Source organism: Siniperca chuatsi, linkage group LG4 (genome assembly GCF_020085105.1).
Source record: "Siniperca chuatsi isolate FFG_IHB_CAS linkage group LG4, ASM2008510v1, whole genome shotgun sequence".
Lineage (NCBI taxonomy): Eukaryota > Metazoa > Chordata > Actinopteri > Centrarchiformes > Sinipercidae > Siniperca > Siniperca chuatsi.
Window position 1 is genome coordinate 17,492,569 of NC_058045.1, and position 15,509 is coordinate 17,508,077.

General features: G+C 39.8%; 1 protein-coding gene across 1 annotated transcript in view; it reads right to left on the reverse strand.

Annotated features, from left to right (window-relative positions):
• Positions 1 to 4,003, reverse strand: part of slc1a2b (solute carrier family 1 member 2b) — a 31,174-nt gene extending 27,171 nt beyond the window's left edge. The window contains exon 1 of the mRNA XM_044193306.1: positions 3,753 to 4,003. The gene's annotated coding sequence lies outside the window, so the exon portion shown is untranslated. The remainder of the gene's footprint in view (positions 1 to 3,752) is intronic.
• Between the last annotated feature and the right edge of the window lie 11,506 nt (positions 4,004 to 15,509).

A 15,509-nucleotide genomic window follows, 5' to 3' on the forward strand; every position in this document is an offset into this window, starting at 1 on the left:
CACTCTTTCTCCCTCACTCTCTCTGCAGCCTTTCCAAGCAGCAGTGAGAGGAGTGGAGAGGTTTGACTTGGCCAGCCACAGACAGGTAAGATATGCTCCATCTTCAAGCTGCTTGTGCAGCCCTTTAACATCCTCATGCATGGGGCAGAGCTTTCTGTCTAGGAGGAGAAACAACCCCACCTTCTACTCACTCCATCCTTTGGCCATTTATCAACCAAAGAAAGAGTACTATATTTTACTGTCTGTCCTCCCCATCTTTTTCTCTTTCTGTCACGCCCACATATTAAAGCTATTCTCCCACTCTATCTAACACTTCTGGCAGTGTAAAATCTCAGTTTGTCTGGCAGAAAAAAAAGTTTTTTCTCATTGTTCTTGGGTTTTATTGTTTTTCTCAGGTGCTAAACTGCACTAAAGAACGTTATGGAGCAGTGTACAAAATATGAAGGCAGCAAGGAAAATAGGCCAGCATATCTGCTACCTGCTTGCTTTCTAAATTGTCAGGCGTTATATAAAAATCTAACTAATTCTCACTGTGAAAACAAGACCATATTTTCACATTCTATCCACTACATGTGAACATCCTATAGGATTCAATTAATCTTTCAGCTTACTCTGCAGTGTCAATGCAATTTTCTTTTAATCATGCCTGCTTACTGGTGATGGCTCATTTGTCATCTTGTCTACCATTCCCAGTCATCAATGAGTATTCCAGATAAATCCATCCAGTGGATTCTTCTTTTAATAATTCTCAAGCACAGCCGACAACTTGAATCAATCCATAAAACGGTTGAGATTAATTGGTAAAATTTAATTTTCACAGTAAAGCACAGACAATGAAGAAGCAATCAGTTAGTATATTGGTTTTTTTTACCAGTGTGATGTTACATCCTTACTTTTCCTTTCCATATTATTTAATTGGCTATTTATATTCATTTATATATTCATTCATTCATATATTTATTTATGGCTTGCATATCTCCACAACTACCCTCCCCCTGTGTGTGTGTGTGTGTGTGTGTGTTTGTGTACCTCACATTAGAACAGCCTATATTAAACAAAAAGGCACACTCATAAACGCACATGTTCATGTAAACATCTACTCTACCCTGAGTACCCTGAGCGACGCCTACCCTAATTAAAGGAACATCTTCACAGATGGTTAACATAACAGATTCTGAGAAATATGATTTGGACACGTTTCACTTTCAGTGGCAGATCACCGACACTGCAGCGTTTTGTCTGGGAGTGTGAGTGCCTCTGTATGTTATCTGTGTGCGTGTATGCGTGCATGATTTCTTGGATGCATTTACGCTCAGAGGGGTTGATACTTTCACGATTCCATGTTGGACTTATGATCATTAACTTTCGTTAACGGTCACTTTCAAAAAACAGTTTGTTATTAACATTAATTGTTACTATAACAAACACATCTAAATATTGATGTCACACAATTGAGATGCAGATTTGGTTTTTGTCCACCAGTGGCCATATCGAAGAGGTGTTTCCTTAATGACAGACTTAGATGTTTTTATATCTAAAAAGGAATTTCAAGTAATCCAGATATAATTCTATATAATCTTGCATTTATTTTGATTCTTCCAGTCTAGTATGAATCTGAAAATGTCTATGAGCTGATAACATAAAAGAAAAAAAGAATATTAAATAGAATATTGTTCCTAGAACAGCATATAGCAAAACATAAACACCTAGGAAATAATTTGTTTTCTATTATTTTCTGACAAATGCAAATTAATGGTGCACTCCCAGACAAAAGTCGCTGCATAAATTCCCTTTCACTAATGATGTTTATCTCTTTAAACAAATGCTAAATATCTGCATAATGTGCAACATGTGCCCAAACAGACTCCCATTGATGTGGATGTGAATTCTCATTTATGTGAATTTGTTGTTCTGGCTGCATTCGCAGCATGTGACCCTCTCACATGATAAACACATACACTTGCTTATAAAGAGAATCCACCCCCATACAGATTCAGAATATACATCTATATATTAAATGGCTCATCCTGCCTTTGAGCATATGTGAGCTTGCCTTCAATGTCTGTTGTGCTCATTGATGTAAGACACCAAATGTCACAGTGCAGTAGTTTAGAGAGCAGGCTCTGGGAAAAGGACAAAACGCATTAGCTGCATGGACACTTTCCTTTACAGATTCTCCCAGCAATTACACTGAAGGAGGAGGCCTCTTCAGATCCCAGCCCTGCCACACAATGCACATGGTACAGCCAATTCCGCTCACCAGGACCACCAGTGGAAGATAACATTCCTATTAAAAACCCAGCATATACATGTATCTCTAGTCACAAGAAGCACCACCTCCTCCCCAGGTTTACAGATGCATCCACAAACACACCCTGTACACGTGTTCAAGTGACAAGCCAAGAGTGATGCTGAAGGCAACTGAGGGTGCCAAGAGAGTTGGTTTCCATGGTGACATTGATAGTCCTATTGGATAACTGTGTTTGTCTATAGTTGTGTGTGTGTGTGTGTGTGTGTGTGTGTGTGCGTGCGCAAAGGAGTGCATGCGTTTTAATATGAAAGAGGGAAAGGGCGGCAACGATTGGCTCAAGAGGTGGGTGGCGAAAGTAAGGTAATAAGCATTGAGTGTTTCCTTCCAGCAGCATTTCCTTGCTCTTGAACCTGAACTAATGCTTTCATCTTGAAAAATATATATATATTTTTTTAAAAACAGTGAGTTAGGGAATGCCATGCACTACTCCACTGCTTGTCCATTTGGCAAATACAATATGCTGCAAACATTTCATTTTCAAGGAAAGATAAACTATAGAAAACACTGCAAATCACAATGCAGCCGGTTGTCCTTCATGTCATACCTAATTATTTTCTTAGTGGTTCTGTCAGAGGAAGCCTAAACAAATTGAATGTATTACAGCAATGTCACTTTAAGAACTCAAGCTACAACTCTTGAGTAATTTATCATAACTATATGCAAAAGGACAGGTGACTGTCAGTAATTAACATAGTCCCACTTAGTGTCTTGACCAAGATTTAATGCACCCTTGAAGTTGCCAAGAAATGTCACAGGATCTTGTGATGACGGCTTTACTGTTTGTATATAGTAAATGCTTAGGATAATTCAGTTCAAAGCAACTTTCTTTGCTGGTTTGTCCCAGATGTTATCTCTGCCACCAAAGTGCTGCCTATGGCTGCTGCCTCAACAAACGTTACAGGTATTTTGATTGTTCCCTGTGATGGTAACTGACAGGGCATACACGTTAACTTAGATCATTTATCTGCAGTAAATCAATTTGACTTTGATTTGATGCATGTACGTCTATTTGTGAAACCCGAAGAAAGAAGTGGGTGCAACTCCTTTGTTCGCCCGTGTAATGTAATGTGCAGTGCGAGTTTATTGTTGACGGTCTGCGCTCCGGGACTTTTCACTGCAGACTGTCACTTCTTAATCTATGAGTATCTATGGAATATGAATATTGTGCACAGGCAAAAACAACTAAATTGTTAATTTAAGGGAGATTTGCAAACTGGTATTTTCTTGTATTTCTAAATGTTTTGCCTACAAATATGAACCATCGGTGCACCTGTAGTAATTTCTCGATTAAAGCAATTATTTCAATTTTCCTGTGACTTGATGCGATGACAGACAACATGTTAAGCTACAAGTCACGATCAAGCATCTCCTCATCATCGCCACCGTCGCGCGTTTATTGATCCTGTTTTCAAGTTAAAATAAAAAGAAAACAGCATCCTACCTTTGTTGAAAACCGGGATGAAAAAAGTTTTTGGTCTTGTCCCCTTGCAGGGTCTTGTCTCATCCACTTCAGATGGGGTCAGCCACAGCGAGCTGCAGAGCGCACAGCGGTCCAGGGCAGGAGCGCTTCACAGACCAAACGGAGGGATTTTCTGTCAGTAAATTCCGAGGAGCTCCGCAGCTCAACGATCCCACTGAATGAGCTCTGCCTCACCTCACTCTTCGGCGCTTTACTCTCCCACCCACCTCCGCCCGTTACCCCCCTCTTTGTTTCTTCAGCATGGGAATGCCAACTCCCGTTGGTTGAACATGTAGCCGATACCGTTCCTATCTCTCTTTCTTTCTCCCTGTCACCCACTCTTTCTCACACACACACCCAGATCTGCAAACACGGTCAAAGTTGATGAGAAACCTGTTCATAAGGAGGTGTAGCTAGTGCAGAGAGCTAGAGAAAGTATCCTAATTAAATCATGCATTAACATGCAGAGGGTGTGCTGCAGGTTCTCTGAGCCTCTCTGCCCCATTGCCCTTATTGGCACGTTTTTCTGTCCTTTTGTTTTGTTTTGTTTTTTTTGCACTGGCTTGAGATTGAAGGCTAAAAGTCATTAAAGCCAGAAAAATCATTAGGCTAGAACAGCATCCTATAACTAATCTTTTACAGTATATTATGTACAGCACTTCTGACTTGCATGACTACAATTCAGCATAAAATTATCTTACTTACACAACTTAAACTTAAGTAAACATTTCATTGAGAACTGATGCATTTAATTTTAGCCTTTGTGGATTCCTGTAAAACGGGTTAAAAGCACAAAATATATGACCAATGTGAGTCGACACCATGGAGAGGGGCTTGGGAACATTTTTGGCTAATGTCAGGTCAATATATGTACTGACTTGGTGTTACTCCGTTTTTGCCTCTCTAATGACTCTAGTGACAAAATGTGGCAGACATACAGTATACCTTTTGTGGTCTGCAAGGAGTCAAGGATGAGGTTGAGCAAAAAGAGGACAAGAAGAAACAGTCAAGGGAATGAAAATGGAAAAACTTTGGAAATATTACTGAAATATGTTTGTGATTCAAGCTGTGAAAACAAATCATATTAGGTTATCTAAATAATGCTGATTAAATGCTCAGTTTTGTCTACAAAATGACAGAAAATTATGAATGTCCATTACTATTTCACAGATGGTGCCATGGTGACATATGTGTTTATATATTGTTTTCAATAGTCCAAAACCCAAAGAATTCAGTTTGCTATCATATGACAAAGAAAAGTAGAAAATCCTCTCAATGGAGAAGGTGGAACCTGAAATGTTTATTATTTTCTGATACAGTTAATTCAAAATAGTGTCCATTTGATGTTCTGTCAACTGATATGTTTGACATTTATGTTCATTAGGTGGTGAGAGAACCTTTTTTTTAAGCAACAGAGACACAAGTTCAAAGTTCAGAGATACGAATGTAAAACACCAAAATACATAACAACTGAAATTTAGATTCATGCACATGCTTTGAACTTCTCTCTCAAGTTCTTTTTTAATTCTTCACACAACTACCATGTTTTTTCATATCAACACCATGAATGAAGAGACAGTCCAAAACCCTGTACTGTTATTCCCATGCCAACAATTATCACCCCTATCTATGACAGCAAGCTTTTCACTCGTCCTTCAAATGTGGCCATTATGAACAGCTACAAACACTTTTGCCTTCAGACATGGTCGGACCACACTTTGTACGAATTAGATCATTTCGAGCATTCACCGACCTGTTCGCGTAATGTTGTAATAGAGCCACAAAATCTCACAGAGAGGAGGTCAGGGTGGATGGATTGGTCATCAAAGCATGTGACTTTGACATTGGAGGCCACTGTTCGCATCCTGTTCCACAAAAAAAACAATGTTAATTGTCGGTCAAACCTACTAAAATCTGATCTGTTAGGAAAGAGCTCTTCTGTGAGGTCCCCAGATGGTAATGTACAGGCACTCAAGGTCATCCGCATATTGCTCGTCAGACTTTTCACGAGAGTAGGAAAAACTGAATGGTTATTACAATTATGTTTGGGTCAGTGCTCTGTATAACTTCAAAGCTTATTGGGCAGCAAATTAGAGCAGGTGGAGTAATAAGAGCAAATCCCCACAACTGCTCAAAGAAATAGAGCCAGAGTCAGACGCTGACTAAGCCATGCAAGTTGACATTCCACTTCTGCACAAGTGACTAAATACAAAGTTTGCAGTTTTGGATCAGACCCAACTGTTAATATTTGGCTCAGCCTTTCTGTATGTATCCAAGCTGCACTGGCTGCTGTGTGGCAGTATGTGTGGGCATTCGATTCAATATTTGCTATAGATTTTTGTTTGCTTTTTTAAGACTAGACCATGGGAAAAGGTTGAACCATACACTTACCATCAGTCATATTTCCAAAAACAATGCACATCACATCACATGTCAGTCAGTTTTATCTCAGCAGCATCATTGCTATACTGTGTATAAAAGTGGTAAATAAAATACGTTTTGAAGTGAACTGCTACATTTAGCTGTTCCTACATTTAAAGATCCAGTGTGTAACATTTAGGAGGAGCTATTGGCAGAAATGGAATATAATATTTATAGTGTATGTTTTGTTTTGTTTAGTGTAAAATCACCAGAAAATAAGAATCGTTGTGTTTTCATTACCTTAGAATAAGGCCTTTATATCTACATAGGGAGTGGGTCCCCTTCCACGGAGGCCGCCATGTTGCACCGGCATGTTTCTACAGTAGCCTAGATTGGACAAACCAAACACTGGCTCTAGATAGGGCCTTTTGCGTTTTTCGTGGGTTTCACCGCCACTGTAGTTTCTCCGACACGCATGTAAGGGGAAGGTGAGGCGAGCAGTATTCAAATGGGTGCAAATTGCAATTTCACTGCTAGATGACACTAAATCCTACACACTGCTCCTTTAAATGTTCCATCCAGGGTCCGTTGGCTTGCTGCTGCTATAGGTCGTTTGCCTAACTCCACATTTAGCTCTGGATGGTGTCGAGCAAGATGGTCACTCATGTTGGTCGAATTACCACGATACGATACCTGTCCCTGAAACAGTTTGCATACAGATTTTGTCATGTCTAGCTCTGCATTTCCTGGTAATGTGTGAAACCCAAAGTGTTTCCATACTTTGGATTTAAAACATGAGGGTGCAGGTTGTATCCCTGCAGATCTTGGACCGTCCGCCATTTTTTGCTTTCTCGCGACCGCTTTGTTTTTCTAGAACGGATATGACCTCACGTAATAATCAGAGATTACAACAAATACATTTTGCCATCTTCTGGATAAAAGCAGTAACTTTCCACCTCGTCTAATAAGCATAGACTAAAATGAAGCAATTTAATTTGAATTATCTCGATTCAGGATCAAAAAATCAATTTACAAATCGTAAATAATAAAGAATCACCATACTTGATTAATTGATTTTTTTCCCACCCCTAGTCTTTACTGGTTTTAGTTGCAGCCTTGCCACCATCGATGAGGAAAAGGAGAAAGTAAAGGTTATAATTGCAGATATGGAAGGAACATGACAAAATAATGTTATTCTTAGTAATGAATTAATTTGTTTAAATGAACAATTTTAGTGCTTAAAATGTGCAGTGAAAAACTTAAATTATCTTGTAGCAAATACAGCATACTTCAGAAAACTATTAAACATTTAGCAACCCCAACAGAAGTTTTATCCCCAGAAGATACATGAATCATTTTTCCAGAGTTACCCACATCTCTGTCTGATACAGAGATACTGCGAGACATTACATGGTCAAGGAATGAGCAGACAACCAAGGGAAAATGCTTACATGGGGCAGTGACTGAGCAGGGGTGTTGGCAGGAGCAGAATGAGTACGCATGGGCAGGGTGATAAATAAGCTGGCCTATTAGGGAGCAACTCCCCCTGAGAAGAAATACATCACCTGGGAAAGTTATATTGCTTCTTATGTTGTCTGCCTAAAATAGCTTGCAGCTGTCATTTCATTTATCATTATTTTAGTTTAGTTTTTTATACCGTCACTATATGATTTTATTAGGACCTTCAAATACCATTTTTTTGTATGTGTAAATAATATACATGTTCAGCAGTTTCAAGAACAACTAATCACTTGTTTCATGCCCTTCTGTCTTTTACTGGTTCAAAATACTATCCTTTGCCTGCAATCCCAGAAAAGCTATCCTTCACCTTCTGCTCCCTTGTCTACTGTACTGCATGAAGGTTCTCTGTCATCTGGAAGCATGGGTTCAAAGGTAACTGTTGTTTTGCACCTTGTGTACACTAGCTGTACCTCTAGGGCAAAAAAAGACATAAAGATGAAAAAGACACTTTGGGTTGCAGTTCCACGCATGGAGTGAGAATTACAGGGGTGGTATAGACAGCTATGTTGGTTAAAAAAGGAAGTGTATCTGTTCAGTCAGATGGACAACTGCAAAACATGGCATAAATGTAGGTACCCAGTGTAGACAGGCTATAAGACACTGTTTTCCCAAAAGTCAGTAACACAGTAAAGTTTCCATCCATATTTAGTGCAAATTTTAAAAAAAGAAATGCAAATTAATGCGCTTTTTTAGCCACTACTGTTACGCAAAAATTAGGTGTTGGGTGCATCGAGATAAACATTTGGTGGCATGAATTCTCAAGTCGGGTGCCATTAAATTGTTGCAGAAGAAGACGGTGCAACTAGATGGTGTTACTAAAAGAGCGCCAATCAAACCTCAAATGACAACGATGTGGAAAACAGGATGGAAATGTGGCATTTATGTTTTTTTCATATATTAATTTGAGGAATGTTACAGTCATCAGTCCCTGACTAGGGTCATGGTCAAGGTAGGGGAAAGATCATCTTCAGAAGAAATCAACATTGACTGCTGGTAGGAGACAAGACGCTAGTCTCCAATATCAAAGTGCATCTCATAGTCTTCATCAGCAAATGGATTAAATTGAGTTGTCATCATGCGACTTAAGTATGAAACTTCGGTCCCATGATAACAGAGATATAAATGATGTCCTTGAAGTTTCTCCAGCTGTCCACTGACTCCAGGTCAATAACTTTGACCTCTTCCCAGTCAATGCTGTGACTGGTTTTGGTCTGGTATTCACAGCCATCTGATGTTGTCTGTTTCTGGTGTTCAATCTGTCTTTTGTCCAGGGTCCTTGCCGTTTCACCTAGTGATGGGAAGTTCTCTTTTCAGAGAGCCGGCTCTTTTGGCTCAGCTCCCAAAGAAGAGCCGGCTCTTTCAACTCCTGAACGGCTCTTAATTTAGGATTTTTTGTATGCCTTTATTTTACCATAACTTTGCAAAAATTAATTGTTTGTGTGTTGAAAACCCTTTCATGTGCATTGTTTTTATGAGAATCCTTATAATTGCCTAATTTTGTGCATTTATTCTGTAACCCTAACCCTAACTAACCACGGAGTGAAGCTCCGCTCCACTTCTCAGCACCCCCCTCTCTGTTTTTACATAATGGTATGATCCCATATCCTCACATCTGATTGGCCGCGATGCCATTGCTGACCAATCAAAACAAAGTTCTGCCTTGTGCAGAGCTCAGGCTGAGCAGTGAGGTAAGCAGCAAAAGGAAAAAAACTGGGAGCCAGCTCTCACTCGATGCAAGCCGGCTCTTTTGATTCACTACAAAGCATCGGCTCTCAGAGCCACATAGTGACACATCACTAGTTTCACCTATATAATTATATAATTGTAATTGTTCCCTACAGCTGTCATATGTGATGTCATACACTACTCCAGTTATCCTCTCAAGAGGGTTCCTGTCTTTAGGCTGTCGCAATAGAGACCTTATGGTGTTGAAAGAGTTCTGGTAAGTGCTAACTCTTTGGGATTTGAAGTGGCCCATGGTGTAGCATGGGCCAAGGAAGAACCCATTCAATTTTGTAGTGGATCCAAATCAAGGGGCAGATACACAAATTATTTTTCACTTTCGTTAACATTTCAAGATTGTAACCCTGGTGTCTATGGCAAAATGAACTAATTAAAGTGAATGGTGTGCAGCGACTAAGCATACATCAAAACATAACAGCCACCTCAAACATCACTGTAGAAACAAATGCAGCAGGTATGTAAGAAATAATCAATCAGTGATGTGGTTTTTCCAGATTAATCTGGAATTCCGGATTTTCTGGCCTGCACGAAGTATATAATAAATGCACAGCTGAGATGATGAGGCTTCAGCTAGGCACAACTATATTTTGACATACTGTTAGTTCTAATAGTTTTGGAAATATATCAAGACATATATAGTGGTCGAGCTTGCAGATTTGCAAGCATTACTCAATATTCATTGTAATATTTGTTAACTATATATGATTAGTTAGCAAATTGCTACAGTTTGCTTGGTAGCAAAATAAAACTGATGTATGACTGCCCTGTTGCTCCAGGTCATTGGCTCCATGCTGTAGCAATTAAACCCTCCATGGAATTTCAGGGAATAGCCAACCTTCCCCTGGGTTTGGCTTGCCCATGAGAAAAAAAGACAATGATCTGGGCCTCCAACATTTGGATGTACCAGACTGCACTGTGAAGGATAGTCAATATGTGAATGCCAGGATTCTCTTCTGTATGCAAATCCTATTTGCCACTCACGTTTCTCAGCAATTGATAAGAAACAAATGACAATGGATGATATTGTACTTGTTTTGACTACAAGAAGTGGAACTTTTTGACTCCAGACGGTGGGCTCCCTTGAGAAGTCTGTGTCCAACTTACAGTATATGGAGCAGCAAGTTACTTCACCTTTACCAAGGTTCGTTGGCCAGTTAACTTCAGTCTTTTCTTCTATGAATTTGCAGGTTTCTAATGTTTAATCTCAGCCTTTCACTGGCTGTTCCCTACCAGCAAAACCAAAAGCTACAGATAAAAACAGGACAGCAAATGGCCCATTTCAGTTGGTCTCCAATGTGTTGAGTGCCATTCATGGGATTTAAGAATTGTAACAATTCAGGCCCATGTACACTTAAGTATGTCCTACTCTCTGTACAGATACTGGCATGGTTTATTTGGGAACTGTGTTATCACAAGCACAAAGCGATGAGTACCATCATGTATCACAGATGACATTTTAAGGAAATATTGTACTAATGGTGGACATTTGAAGATTTCATGAATCTATAGTGTCCATTGATACAATACTACTTTTCCCCTTTTTAAACTGGATTTATTTTTTACAATAGGACATGTTTAATGTATTTTAATAAGTTGTTTAGGCGAGAAACCATGATATACAGCTACCATTTGCACCTGCCCCAGAATAAAGGGTACATAAACCCTAAAGGGCTTTGGCCAGTGTTGATGGCCTCTCAGGAGCAATAAGAAAACCTAAAAAAGTGTTACGAGGATGTTCGAGAGTAATAAAGCTGGGAAGTCCTCAGAAATACCTCAGGGAGGTCGTGAGGTTTCCTTGGGGGAGGAGATTAATGCATGTACCGTATGCTAAGCCTTGTATATTTCAAAAATCGGCTTCAGTGCTTGTGAATGGAACAAATGTTTACAAGAACAGCTAAACCAAGATTATGTTATTGGAACCCAAAACAAAACATATTTCCTGCTGTCTCTTTCATTCATTCCCTCTCTATCTTGCTATCTCTGTATTCACTTTCTTCGGTTCCTTATCTCTGTCTCACACACACTTTCTCTCTTCCTCAGTTCAGTAGCAGCAGCCAGAATTCATGCAGGCTTTCTGCAGCTGCTGTAGGAGTCACACACAGCTATAATATATCATATTGCTACTTCTGTGCAATTCAGTCACAGGCCTGCATATGGATGAACACACAACTGGGGCTTTAAATCAATACAGCAAAATTGCTTTGTGTGTTGAAACATGAGTGTGTTGTAGATTCATTCAAAGCTGTGTGGAAGTACATAAATGGCTATCTTCCATTTTATATAGCCACATATGGCAGGTAATGACTGACTAATACTCTGATGGGGCTGGAATAGGAATAGCATGATGGGTATAAAATGGGGGGAGGGATGATACCAATAGGCAGTAAACACATTACTCCTCAAAGAATAAGGCTAGCAATACTCTATAATTTTCTTATTCTTCTACAACAAATCCCACCTAAAGACCAAAACCAACAATGAATGGATCCTTCCAACAAGTATTGCCCATGTAACCAAAGCCTGACATGCAGTATTTTATTCCTCTGTGCCATAGACCTCCATTAAAAACACATAAATGAGCCGCATCATTACACTGGGTGACAAGTTATTTCATTACAACAAATGTGGGGGCATGGTAATTTATTTTTAGTCAATGCCAGATACAACAAATGTGTATCAGCTGAAAATAGTCCCCAAAAGGCACTATTTACTACCATTTTAGTGTTTGCTAAAAACTACAGTGCCCAATTTTGCCTTAAACATTTGTGACCAATTTTTAAAGACTTACATCTTCAGTAGAAACTAGAGCAAGAAAAAATAACACCAGACTGTTTCAGTAAATGTTTCAGGACATCATCCTAGCAGTCCCACATTGTTATATCGGACCAGAATACTAACAACGGAGCTGTGTGTGGATCCTTTGTGCCAAAATGTTTTAGTTCAAAGGATTCTTCTCCTCACACTCAGAACAAAGCACTGAGAGCCCATCAGCTTAACTGGGAAACTGGACTGAAACCTAAATATTTTGTGCAAGTCTGGTGTTAAGTATTTTGCCCCTCTGCCTCTCCAGTGTTAACTATGGGGTTCTCATGGTGGCATTTTCTCATTATTATCCAGGTATTTTGCTCAGGGTAACATCTCTGTTCCCAGGACTTGGTTAAGTGTTGCCCAATGCCCATGTTTCTATGGATGATGCCCTGTGAGCTAACCAGGGCCTGTGAACAGACAGTCTCCCAGCCCAAATGGACAGGACTCTCCTCTGGGAAACATGGGACTAAGCTTTTGTTCAACTTCAGTAAATGGGTGAAGGAAAGACAGAAAGTCTTTGACACAGTGCATCCGAAAAGTATTCACAGCGCTTCACTTTTTCCACATTTTGATATGTTACAGCCTTATTCCAAAATTGATTAAATTCAGTATTTTCCTCAAAATTCTGCAAACAATACCCCATAATGACAACCTGAAAGAAGTTTTGCAAATTTATTAAAAATAAAAAACGAAAAAATCACATGTACATTAGTATTCACAGCCTTTGTCATGACACTCAAAATTGAGCTCAGGTGCATCCTGTTTCCACTGATCATACTTGAGATCTTTCTACAACTTGATTGGAGTCCACCTGTGGTAAATTCAGTTGATTGGACATGATTTGGAAAGGCACACACCTGTCTATATAAGGTCCCACAGTTAGCAGTGCATGTCAGAGCACAAACCAAGCCATGAAGTCCAAGGAATTGTCTGTAGACCTCCAAGACAAGATTGTATCAAGGCACAGATCTGGGGAAGGGTACAGAAAAATTTCTGCAGCATTAAAGGTCCCAATGAGCATAGTGGCCTCCATCATCCGTAAATGAAAGAAGTTTGAAACCACCAGGACTCTTCCTAGAGCTGGCCGCCCGGCCAAACTGAGTGATTGGGGGAGAAGGGCCTTAGTCAGGGAGGTGACCAAGAACTATCACTCTGACAGAGCGCCAGCATTTCTGTGGAGAAAGTAGAACCTTCCAGAACAACAACCATCTCTGCAGCACTCCACCAATCAGGCCTGTATGGTAGAGTGGCCAGACGGAAGCCACTCCTCAGTAAAAGGCCCATGACGGTCTGCCTGGAGTTTGCCAAAAGGCACCTGAAGGACTCTCAGACCATGAGAAACAAAATTATCTGGTCTGATGAAACAAAGATTGAACTCAGAGAGACTAGTCAGGATCGAGGGAAAGCTGAATGCAGCAATGTACAGAGACATCTTTGATGAAAGCTTGCTCCAGAGCGCTCTGGACCTGAGACTGGGGCGAAAGTTCATCTTCCAACAGGACAACGACCCTAAGCACACAGCCAAGATAACAAATAAGGAGTGGCTATGGGACAAGTCTGTGAATGTCCTTGAGTGGCCCAGCTAGAGCCCAGACTTTAACCTGATTGAACATCTCTGGAGAGATCTGAAAATGGCACAGATGCTCCCCATCCAACCTGATGGAGCTTGAGAGGTCCTGCAAAGAAGAATGGGAGAAACTGCCCAAAAATAGGTGTGCCAAGCTTGTAGCATCATATTCAGAAATACTCGAGGCTGTAATTGGTGCCAAAGGTGCTTCAACAAAGTAGTGAGCAAAGACTGTGAATACTTATGTACATGTGATTTTTTTTTTTCATGTTTTATTTTTAATAAATTTACAGAGATTTCAAAGATTTCAAACAGGCTGTAACATAACAAAATGTGGAAAAGTGAAGCGCTGTGAATACTTTCTGGATGCACTGTATTAGCTATCTTAGCTTAGTGTTCGAACCCATTAATTATAACCCATATAATTACAGTTCTGCATATTTAAACAAAATAAACAACTACTGGCAGTCATAGTCCTCAAAACCTTAACTAATGTGTTGTCACCAGTTAGATTGTCAAAATTTGAAAAATAACAGCTTCAATCCCTGAGGAGCTATGTTAGCATTAGTGACAGTTGCGTCCAGTTACCTAACATTATAGTTCCCTCAACAAATGTGCATTATAACAAAGATGCCTAACAGAGGAGATTTAGAAGTGGGCCAGGGTCAGACATAACCGATGGCCTGGGGCCAGTACAAGTTTATGCAGGGCAAGATGATGACAAGTCGGGCCAGAGACGGACTGGTCCGCTTATGAAAAGACAGTCACTCTTCTCTAAGAACGAAGTGGACATGGGATCCCAATATATTACCAATATGTCATGTCGAAAGTAAATTAAAGTCCAAACTACTGTAAATCTGCTCATCAGTGTTTAGACCCAAAACGTGACTTTGATTGAGGGTGTCATCTCATATAGCACATATAACGTTAGCCCTATTATGAGACACTTTGCTGAGGTACTTGTGGCTAGCCAGCCATGTAGCCAGCTGTGTTGAGCTCAACAGCTATGGTACTCACATTAATATAAAAATCTGAAAATACTGACATGATAATACAGTCGTCCTTTCTCCCTGTAGCCACTGTTGCAGCGTGGCACTCATCAGCTGTATTTTTATAATCCGCTATGACATTTGTTTTCAATAAGAAAACACTTTGACTTTAGGTCAACACCACACTAACACTAACGCTAGCTAATGTCAATTTTTACTGTAGCTGTCTGTCTAAAGTCACTGTCACTGTGGGTTTTAATAGCATCACTGCAATGTACTGTACTGTACTCGTTGATTGGATTAAAATGTAAAGGGGGAAGAGGGAGTGTGTCATCTAGTGGCTGGATGTTATCAATGTTATCAATAGCACCTTTAAAGCATTGACAAATGATAAGAAAAATATAAGTTTTAAAGAAATTGATAACAGCTAATGGGGGAGAGCAAAATTAAAACAAATAAAACTTTACAAAACCACATCCAAAAAATTGAATCTTAAAAAAACTCCCCTGCATTCCAGACATGGTCCTGACAGTGCAGATCACCTCTGGTAAGGAAATTAGACCTGGGCAAAATTTCTCTGTGGACCTCAAGCTTTGCTCAGGCTCATATGGTTTTAGAAATCTATTATATATTCTGGGCCCAGTCCTGCTGTAATAAAAATAAATTATAAATTGATTGGAGTGAAATATGACCAAGACAGGTGTTATGCGATTCCTTTTTTAGCACGTCTTTTCAGAAGTCTGGCAGCCA